Here is a 10,360-nt window from a genome sequence, read left to right on the forward strand (position 1 = left end):
ATTCCTTGGACACCAGGCTGCTGTTGGCATCAGGGCTTTGTCCTGCCCCAATAAAGTCGAGGTTCTAATGCCTCCCCGTGGGCACAGACTGCCTCTTCCAGGCAGGAATTCTCATGAGGAGCCTGGTTGTTTTCCCTGCTCCTCAGCCTGCATCCCCCCCTCCCTCCTTCGCCGGGACGGGGATGAATGGGAAGAGAGAGGCTCTGAGTGGACTCTGTTCTCCAACCCCAGTCGCTGCTGAATTTCAAATAACTCCCCAAACAAAACCCACACAAGCAGCCCCTTGTGCTCCTCTATCTCCTCTCTCTTTGGCCTTTAGTCCCCAGGCTTGGCAGCAGCGCTGCTCTTCTGTGGCTCGTCACATGCGAGGCGGGGAGGATGGGCGGCTTTGTCGCCCTTCTCCTTGCTCAGGGGTCTGAAACAACAGAGCCCTTTGCCTTGTTTGCTTTGCTGGGCCACGAGGGAGCAGGGCCAGAGGAAGGAGGAGGCTGGTGTAAGCCCCTGGCAGGGTTTTTGGTCAGCAGCAAGGTGAAGGTTTGTATGTTCAGAGGAGTGACTGCCACTGCTCATCCTTGTCCCCTGCCTCCCTTGTGCTGGTGAGGACAGCTCTTCTCCCTGCAGGAAGCAGTGGGTGTTTGGGGAGAGGAAAAGGTGCTGTCCCATCTCTGAGGACAGGGCATTACTCCTGTCCCAGAGGGATTTGCCAGCTGGCAGGGCTGTGCCAGCTGCAGAGGTCATGGCTCAGCTTTTGTCTTCAATGCAGGTAGCAGTGAAAAGGGAGAGAGGGACAAATCCAGCTGGGAGCTGTGGTTTGTCCACGGTGCTGATATCCTGAGATACGTGGGGTGGATGCCATTCTCCTGGCAGGGGTGAGAGTGTGGTGGAGTGGGAAGGAGAAAAGCACAGCTTCTCTGGTCACCTCTGCACCACTGCTCCCCAAAGCTGCTGGGGCCTGGCAGTCGTGGAGAGAGGGTCAGGTCAATCCCAATGTGATCTGAGCAGGAGGTTTTTTAGGGTTCTTGAGATGCTGAAACTAATTTTATTCATTATCCAAGTTGGACTTGACCCCTGCAGGGAGAGAATCTTTCCAGACAGCATGGTGAGGCCAGACTTATTGCAGATTAGGGCAGCTCCTTCTGACCTCTTCGTTTTCAGCAAGCCAAGCCTGATGGACTGGGACAGTGTAGCATTTTCTGCCAAAAAATAAAGAAGAGGGGGGATTTAGCACTGTGTCTTTATCTCTTGTGTTTTAGACCAAAAAAGGCCTCTGTGCAAAGCTCACTCAAGATGCAGTGTGAGTATTTGGCAGCATATTGTGGTGTTGTTCGCTCTGCTGTGCTCAGGCACAGGTCTCCTTTCAGCCCAGCTTTCCCTGGATGAGAGGGGCAGCTCATCCTGCCAGCCCTCTTGGAGTGGGCTGACTTTAAACAGCAGGACATGACCCCTTGCTTGTGATAGGGGATATTAACTCCTGACCTAAATAGGGGAAAAGAGCCTGAAGTTTATGGAAAGCCTGGTCCACTGGTCCGAGGAAAAGCCAGATGGCTTCTGCCTGTGATCTATGGAGTAGAAAGGGAAGATCATTAATAGCCATGGATTGTCCATGAGGAGGGGGTTATGGGGTGGTTGATGCCTTTGCAAAATCATGGGGTGGGTCAGGAGACTCTGTCTTGTGGATAAATACAAGTTTTCCTGCTGCACAGCTCATCACTTCTGCATTTTTTTAAAGGGAGAAAAACGGCATCCAAACCACTGTGGTGGTGTTGGTCACCACTGCTGAAAGGCTCATGGGGAAAAGACACAAGCCAGGTATAACTGGGGGGGGTTGTGCTGAACTTTGGGTTAATTAACACAGGAATTCTCAGATGAGAGTCAATGCCCTCGTTCTGCCTGAGGACAAACTGATTGAACATCAATGTCTCTTCTGTCATTATATATATATTCTTAAAAAGCCAAAACACATTCAGGATGTTTTATGAGGAATTACATAGATTTAGTACCATCCCAGTATTTCTCTCAAGCTGCAGGAATAATCCCGAAAAATTCCTTGAGAAAAGTGCTTCATGGTAGTTGATTTTTGCATCTTTGCTCTGCATCCAACACTGATTTCTCGTGCTGAGCCACTGCCTCTGTGTGATGCTCCACTGCTTCTGCAAGGATTTGGCTTTTTCCAGTTCTACTCAATACTCTGATTTTGACAGGGAGCTCCTATTAATAAATCTTGTATTTATCCCTAAATATGGTCTCTATAGCTAACTATATATATGGAATAGGGAACACCTCCAACTGGGAGTGGTGTGGAAGGAGTCTTTTACTGCTAGGCAACCACTTGGAATCCAAGGCTGCAAATTGTTACTCAGGCTGTGACAGCTCCTTAACCCCTGAGCTCTTCTGCTGCTGAAACTAGGAAACAAGAGGCATTTTGAAATGAAAGTGAATTCGTTTCAGAGAGAAAATTCAAATCCTTTCAATGTGTTTGTTTTCTAAATTGATTGAGAAAAATGAGCTGATAAGGGTAGTTGTAATAATTAATAACATACACACAATTTAATAGTATTAACAATACATTTTAAATGTTGTTAATTAAAAAAAACCCAGTTAATTTAATTTCCTTCCTTCCTTCCTTCCTTCCTTCCTTCCTTCCTTCCTTCCTTCCTTCCTTCCTTCCTTCCTTCCTTCCTTCCTTCCTTCCTTCCTTCCTTCCTTCCTTCCTTCCTTCCTTCCTTCCTTCCTTCCTTCCTTCCTTCCTTCCTTCCTTCCTTCCTTCCTTCCTTCCTTCCTTCCTTCCTTCCTTCCTTCCTTCCTTCCTTCCTTCCTTCCTTCCTTCCTTCCTTCCTTCCTTCCTTCCTTCCTTCCTTCCTTCCTTCCTTCCTTCCTTCCTTCCTTCCTTCCTTCCTTCCTTCCTTCCTTCCTTCCTTCCTTCCTTCCTTCCTTCCTTCCTTCCTTCCTTCCTTCCTTCCTTCCTTCCTTCCTTCCTTCCTTCCTTCCTTCCTTCCTTCCTTCCTTCCTTCCTTCCTTCCTTCCTTCCTTCCTGCCTTCCTTCCTTCCTGCCTTCCTTCCTTCCTGCCTTCCTGCCTTCCTGCCTTCCTGCCTTCCTGCCTTCCTGCCTTCCTGCCTTCCTGCCTTCCTGCCTTCCTGCCTTCCTTCCTTCCTTCCTTCCTTCCTTCCTTCCTTCCTTCCTTCCTTCCTTCCTTCCTTCCTTCCTTCCTTCCTTCCTTCCTTCCTTCCTTCCTTCCTTCCTTCCTTCCTTCCTTCCTTCCTTCCTTCCTTCCTTCCTTCCTTCCTCCTTCCTTCCTTCCTTCCTTCCCTCCTTCCCTCCCTCCTTCCCTTAAATCCATTACTAAAAGATTTTAAAATTCTTTTCCATTCAGAACACGTTATCTCAGAACTAATTTTTTAGCCAGTGATTTTTGCCAAACTGTCTTTGCCTGTCATATATTAATGATCCCTTCACTTTAATTCTATTCCAAATTATATTTGATAAAACATAGATTGTGAATCACAATCATTTCACTCATAAAGTGGTTCAAGCAAGTCCACATATAACAAGTACAGGAAGTTTTCCAAGATTTTTAAAAAAATTAGATGTTAGTTATATAATGACACTTCCAGATACATATTTTGGGATTTTTGAAGTCTTCTTTCAGATTGGGGTGTGCACATATTTCTTCACCTATTGACGTATATATACATTTAATTTTGTTCCTTTTGTGAGTAGGTGATCAGAACAAAGAGTGCTGAAAAGTTGATAATAAATAAGGCATTTTTTCACAATGTCCCAGGGACTGGAGAAGCTCTCTATGAAGGAGGAAAATAAGAGTCAGTAAATTACTCTTACAGCTTCTGTTGCCTGCTCCTCCTTCTCCCTCCAACCCGGGTCCACCAGATTTATGAAATCTGAAGATTCTCCATCTGTAGAAGGAGTTTGCTAAGAAAAAAATATCAGATGGTGGTAAGAGGAGAATGTCTTGGATAATAAGGAATTGGAAGATTTACAAAGCATGTTAAAGGTCGCATGAGGATCAAATTCCGAAAATGGGATACTAAAAGAAAAATACTGATTTTTTTTTTTTTTTTTAATATTAAAATAAAGGATACAGAGCTGCTGAATCGCAACAGCATTTGCAGATTACTGCACTTTTGATCTTTTCCTTACCTGGAAAAAGAGATTCTCTTTCCCTATAGTGGCTTTTCTATTACTTAAATCACAAAGATTAAAAACCTGCTGCTTTCAGTCTAAACAGCCTTAGTGCCATCCCAAACAGCCTGAAGGTGTGAGGATTAAAAGCTCTGCTGAAAGGTTATTTACACTGCTAATTACTATTTGTCATTAATGGCCAATCAGAGTGTGAAGAATGACTTTGTATCTTTTCCTCCCATGACCTGTGTGAGTGAGTCCCACTGACTCTTTACTCCCATGAAAGATTTTCCTTCTGTCCATCTTAAGTAACTGCCCTGCTAATTTTTCTGGAGTATCAGTAAGGAAGGTTGAAGCTCTGTGGGTTTCTTTTCTTCTTAGTTGTGCATTTATGACACTTAGAATTTGTCTGCTGGGTTAAAAATAAATGACAGTAAAAAAAAATTAAAAACTTCGATAGATTTTGGTCTCGTCCACTTTGATGATTAGGAAGCATCTCTTCCCTGCTCCTCTAAATAGAGATTTCCATTCTTCATATAAATAAAATCACAAGATTTACACATAAAAGATCTGTGGTCAGGGAAAAAAGTCCAAATGGAGATTAATTACCTCATCTTTCATCAGAGGATAATGTGTTCCTGATCCAATACTTCTAACTCCCACAATTGCAAAAGGTGTTTTTTAGCATCAAAGCTGAGCCAGGGAACTCAAAAACCAGATTTTGATCCACTAACTCTTTCCAAGGCACGACTTTCCATGAACCCAAGCTGCCTGGAAGGGTAACTCAAGGTCAACTCTAATTTAATCTCTTTGTCTTCCTTTATGAAGAGTGTTGGTGTCTGGCTGAAAGCCTGATGAGAAAAGGTGACTGGGGAATTTATAACAACTTATTATTGTCCATTTGCATGTCTGCTTTCACCTACAGGTGGCCAAAAAGAGCTAAAAGCTGCAGCTGCAGTCCCAATATCCCTGAGTTGCTGTTAATGTTGGTTTAAGTGTCCAGGTAATTCTGAAGGAGAAGTATAGACCAAGTTTTGCCCACCTGGTATGTGAAAGTGAACTAATAAACCTCTCCAGGGAGCCTGTAACTCCATGGAGAACCACAGGATCAATTTAGGTTGGGAAAAAACCACTTGAGATCATCGAGTCCATCCCATGACCCAAACCCACCACACCAAGCAGACCGTGGCACCGAGTGCCTCGTCCAGGCTTTCCTTGAACACCTCCAGGGACGGTGACTCCCCCACCTCCCTGGGCAGCCCCTTCCAAAGGACAGTGATTAAAAACTGATTGTCTGTTGCCCAGGTTTGGCTGGATGTGGCTCCCCCTGCGCTCAGCAGACACCCCAGTAAAGCACTGGCAAACATTTGGTCACAGGTCCTCCCCAAAATTCTGCTAAGCCCATGGATGCCTTGAAAACCCTCCAGCCAAAATAAATAAAGCCACCAAGGACTTTCCCAATACAGAAACCATGAAGTTTGTGTCACTGACTTTGTCTAACCAGCAGGCACTCCTCAATCCACCTTTTTTTTCTTGAGGACATCCCACATCTCATTCTCTCTGCAGAGTGGGGGCCCATTTTATGCCGATTTATGTCTTGACCTCTGAAAGCAGCTCCAAATCTCTTGTGCCACAATATGGGAATTGGAAAAGCAGAAACTTCCACAGATACTGACAGAATTTTATCTGCAGCCTTAGAAACAGCTTGGATTGATGCAAAAATACAATACACAGACATTAAGCAGAAAAATCATAAACTTATGTTTCTATAGTTGTGAGTAAGAATATGCCTTAAGTAGGTGAAAAACTGCATTGATAAGATGGTGAAGGGTTTATAACTTAAGGATGTGGTTATATAGAGTAGCTGAGAGTTTAGAAGTTGTAATAGAAGCATATGTGTACAAGTGAGACAGAAGCCTAGTAGATAAAAGTATCCGCAGTGCAGCAGAAGTAAGTAAAAATAATAGGTTAAAAAACCCAAAATAAACCCTGTGACAACTGTCTATTAAGTTAGAAAGTTATATATTAACTTACAACAAAGAAACTTGTAACTACTCTTAAACTATGACTGACAGTCCTTTAGAATCTCACAGCCTCAGAAACTGATGTTTATCTAAACAACAAATCGTTCTTAGCCCAAAAATAGTCCCATCCCTTCATTACGAGCAACAACAATGATGCCACAGCATTTTCTGTGCTTTTGAAGGATGCTGAGGATCCTTCAAAACCTTAAAAACAGTATTTTTGGTATTGAATACTTGCAACAGAGATGTCCTGGGTGAAGAATGGAAAAAGATGCCAGACTGGAAGAAGAACAATAGGAGACACAAACAAGAGGTTTGATAGTTCCCTTTTTGCCACAACTCTCTCAAGGTTTGAGCCCCTCCTGTAAATTCCAAACAGGGATTGAGGGGAAGAGATTTTTCAGGTGCCAGTGGTGCCAAGGGGAACAGAGTTTCTTGAAGGTTGGCAGAACACTGACATTTGATCAGCTGCAGGAATGGAAAATTACAGATCTTGACCTGCTCGGGCACATCAGAGGACGTAACCATCCCAGGGGAGCTGCGAGTGCACCTGCCTGCAGAGGGCAAGAAGAGGACAAACGTCACAGAGGGATGGAATTCCTAATGCTGCCAGGACAGACAGTGCCCTGTGGTCCTTGGCTGGGGGTCACTGGGATGCTCTGCACTCAAGTCAGGAGAGTTTGTCCCTCCTGAGATAAATCCCCTTCTGTGATGACTTTTTGTTGTGGCCCTTCCTGACCAACATGTGAATGATAAATGTGATTTAAGTCCTTTCTATTATGTTTTTTTTAGTCCTCCTCAGTTGCTTTGTCATAAATTGGGTGTTGACCTGGCTTAGCTTACACTTCCTGCTCAGTTTGGGGAACCCAAACTGTCTCTCCTTTTTCAAATACCAGTGGTAGGGCTGTTCCAAATACTTTCACCAATTTTTTTGTGGAGAGAAAGACCTCCTTGTTATGTTTAGGAGTGTCTCATTCCTGAAAAACCATCACGAAAAACCTCTCACTGTGGCATGTCTATCCATCTTCTTCAATGATAATGTTTATTTTTGCCTCTGAAATCCCACCACGTATCCCCAGGTTGGTATAGTTTTAGATTTATGCAATTGCTGCATGTGGCCATCGATTTAAAAGACCCTCTGACCTGTTCCTTCTTGCTTTTGCTCTGATCTGGACTTTTCCCTGTGATTCCCCTCATCAGTGGCCTTTCCTGACAGTGAAAACAAAAGATCTGTGATAACAATCACAGGAAGCCAAGAAACCAGCTGCTCTTTTCCTCCTAAGGAACAATCAGTGGATTGCCTTCAGTTTGACGAGTCTGAAACAGAACATCAGTGGGATTAGAAGGGTTTAGGGGTATCGGGATAATTGGTGGTGCTAATTCCCTTTACTGCAGAGGGAAATACACTTTTGACTAAAGGAGAAGTACCTGAGTGAAGCTCAGGAGCAGTAAAATGAAACAGGAGTCAGAGAGGGGATATAAAAGAATCCCAGTGCAGCAAGATCTGTAGCTTTGGTGAAAAAATTATCCTAGGAAATGCCATGGATAAAGTTTGGTGGAAAGCGGCAACCCAAGTCAGAGGAGGAGAAGGGAAAAAGGAGCAAGGACTGGAAATTCCATCTGTAACTTGAACTGGGGAGGGAAAGAGGAGTTAAGACTGCCTTTTCTTGTTACTTGAGGAAAGAACAACAAATCTCTGCCCTGTCATGTCTGTGAGGAAGCTGCGATATCTGATTAGATTATCTGATATCACACTTGCACCTTGATGTCAGCCGAAGCCTGAGAACAGGATACACAAGCACCTGCCCATCTCTATAGTGGAGAGCCAGAGGCACCAAAACACGAACAAAGTTCCCACAGGAACCCTTAAAAAAACAGGTTTCCTTAGAATTAAACCCCTACAAGCTACTAAACCCCAATGCACCACATGAAAGCAGCAAGAGGAGGGTTCCTGTGGTGCATGGAGCAAACTTCCAGTGGATCCTCCATCGCTGCGTAATGTCAACTATAGGGAAGGCCATGAATTTTCACCTTTGAATGTATTTTCCCTTTTAGTACTAAGGAAAGTAGAAAATTCCTTGGTAAGTCTTTTTCACTTGATCCCAAAAATGCCCCTATGAGCTCCTCACATTTCCTGCCTGGAGAGTTCAGCAAGAAGTTGGCTAAATCCTGCAGAAGAATGAAAAATTGTCTCAAACGAGAGCCACAAATGCTGAAACTTTGTGAGCGTAACTTCCTTGCTCCCATCTTCAGGCAAGTGAGAAGGGAAAGTGTATGATTAACTTATGAAGTGCTTGCAGAGGCAACATCATTAGTTCCAACAGGCCCTTGTGAAAATGGGAACTGCCAGAACATGAATTTTTAACGTCTGGGCTGCATTAAGATCTTGAACGTGACGGGGACTAAACTTGGAGCCTGAACTCAGAGAGCACTGCTGCTATTTGTGGCAGAAGCCAAGAGATGGGTTTAGAGGGAAAGGAGTGGAGTATTTTTTTAAGGGGCTCTTGTGGCTGGGGAAGTTCCAGTCAGTCCAAATTAGATTAGTTTCTAGGTGTCTGCCTGGGGTCTCCACCAAGAAAATGCTGTTTCTGCCTTTAAACTCTTCCCTTCCATCCATTACTGCACTCACCTTCACTCCTGGTGCTCTGTCCTCACCACTCTTGTAATTCTTCCTTCTCCCAGGCCACCTCTTCTCAATATTTCTGATCCCTTCTCTGCACTACTTTGCTCACCACTCCCTCCCTGCCACCCCCAGGAGGAAAACTCCTCTGATCTGAAACCAGGAGCTGGCACTGGAGGAAAACGGCACCGAGCAACCCAAGGGATGTGGGAGATGGCCAGCTAGAGGCTGCCATGGCAACAGCTGGATCTCCTTCATCCCTCTCACCCTGCTTCCCTGCTGATTACATTAAAACAACAGAAAAAATAACAGTTGCTGGGAATCAAAGAACCCTCTTCCTCCACAAAATCACCTGGCCTGTTTCCATGTTTCCCAGTGCAAATCCCTGGCATCCTTGTTGCTGGTAAAACAATCTTGTGATTCTTGCTTGTACGTGGTAAGGAAAAAAGGGTTTGGTTTGCTTGGCCTTGATGGAAGACCTTTCTCTGCAATTCTCCTGTGGACTTTGAGCTCAGTGACAAAGCTGTGGTCAAAAAATATATTTGGAGGTGACTATGACTTTTTGGGTGCTGTTGCTGTTGTTCCATGAGAAGAGTGCCCTGGGAGGATCTGGGGTTTGGACCCAGAAGAGGTTTTGGTGGTGCTGCTTCTGCTGTGACATCTCAGAGGAGAAGCAAGCCCAGCTCTTTGTCACAAGTCATTGCATCCACTCTCAGCACCCTACCTGTGCCCACAGACATGTTCAAGTCTACCTGGCACCACCCAGCACAGGTGAGATGTTGGCTGACTGTGTGACTCAAACCCAGGAGGAATCTGACTGGTGTGCATATTTCAGGGGGCTGAGCCTTCATTTCTCCTCTTCTAGGTTTTTATTTTTTGTAAAAGAGATAAGTTATGTGGTTTTTTTTTCTCCTTCCCTCCTTTTGGCTCTTTGCATTGGGAAACACCAAAATTGCGTGGAACATGGGGTGGAGAAGAAATTCCCCTGAATGAACAGGAAATTCACTGCAGTTGAAAACTGGTATTTAATGTTGCATCACAGAAGAGTGGCTGTCTGGGGATGTTTGTGCTGCCATAGCACAAAACCTTTTATTCCCAGCATTCCCTGCCTGACACTCTTCTTTCAGTGCTGGAAAGTGCTTCCAGGTCCTGCTCACTGCCAAAACCAGTGAGCTGGGTGCACCATAGTCCTTGGGGTCTCCAGTCCCAAGCTGGAACACTGCAAAGACCCAGGTGGGCTGGCATCCCACCTCTGACAGTGGCCACAACTGGTCCCTTTGTGGACAGGCAGCACATCCCACCTTAATCTCCAAAAGTTCTATGCTGAATTTAAGCCCTGAAGGATGGATATCCCTTCCCTGAGCCCATCAGCAGTGAGAGAAAATAATTTTTTTCATTCCTTCCTATGTCTCCAAGCACACTCCACACATAAAATATCCCCAGGGACTTTCCTTCAGGCTGAAGGCCTTGAGTTGTCAGAGTAGGTCAGGTTTGGGAAGACTTGAAGCTTGATTTCTGAATGAAGCAGCATCTGAGGGATAACTCAGCAGCTGTAGCAGCAGAATGGCTCTGTCCTAG

The 10,360-nt window shown here is 44.8% G+C and overlaps 1 long non-coding RNA gene across 2 annotated transcripts; it reads right to left on the bottom strand.

Annotated features, from left to right (window-relative positions):
- Nucleotides 1-1,040: 1,040 nt before the first annotated feature.
- On the bottom strand, nt 1,041-8,938 carry LOC128794130 (uncharacterized). 2 transcript variants are annotated; one of them, XR_008433001.1, is made up of 3 exons: nt 8,792-8,938; nt 3,839-3,928; nt 1,041-1,193 (listed from the first exon to the last, which is right to left on the bottom strand). It is a non-coding gene; the product is annotated as an uncharacterized LOC128794130 (long non-coding RNA). The 2 variants fall into 2 exon arrangements; XR_008433003.1 differs by lacking the exon at nt 8,792-8,938 and adding an exon at nt 6,621-6,677.
- Between the last annotated feature and the right edge of the window lie 1,422 nt (nt 8,939-10,360).

Source organism: Vidua chalybeata, chromosome 1, assembly GCF_026979565.1.
Source record: "Vidua chalybeata isolate OUT-0048 chromosome 1, bVidCha1 merged haplotype, whole genome shotgun sequence".
Classification (NCBI taxonomy): Eukaryota; Metazoa; Chordata; class Aves; order Passeriformes; family Viduidae; genus Vidua; species Vidua chalybeata.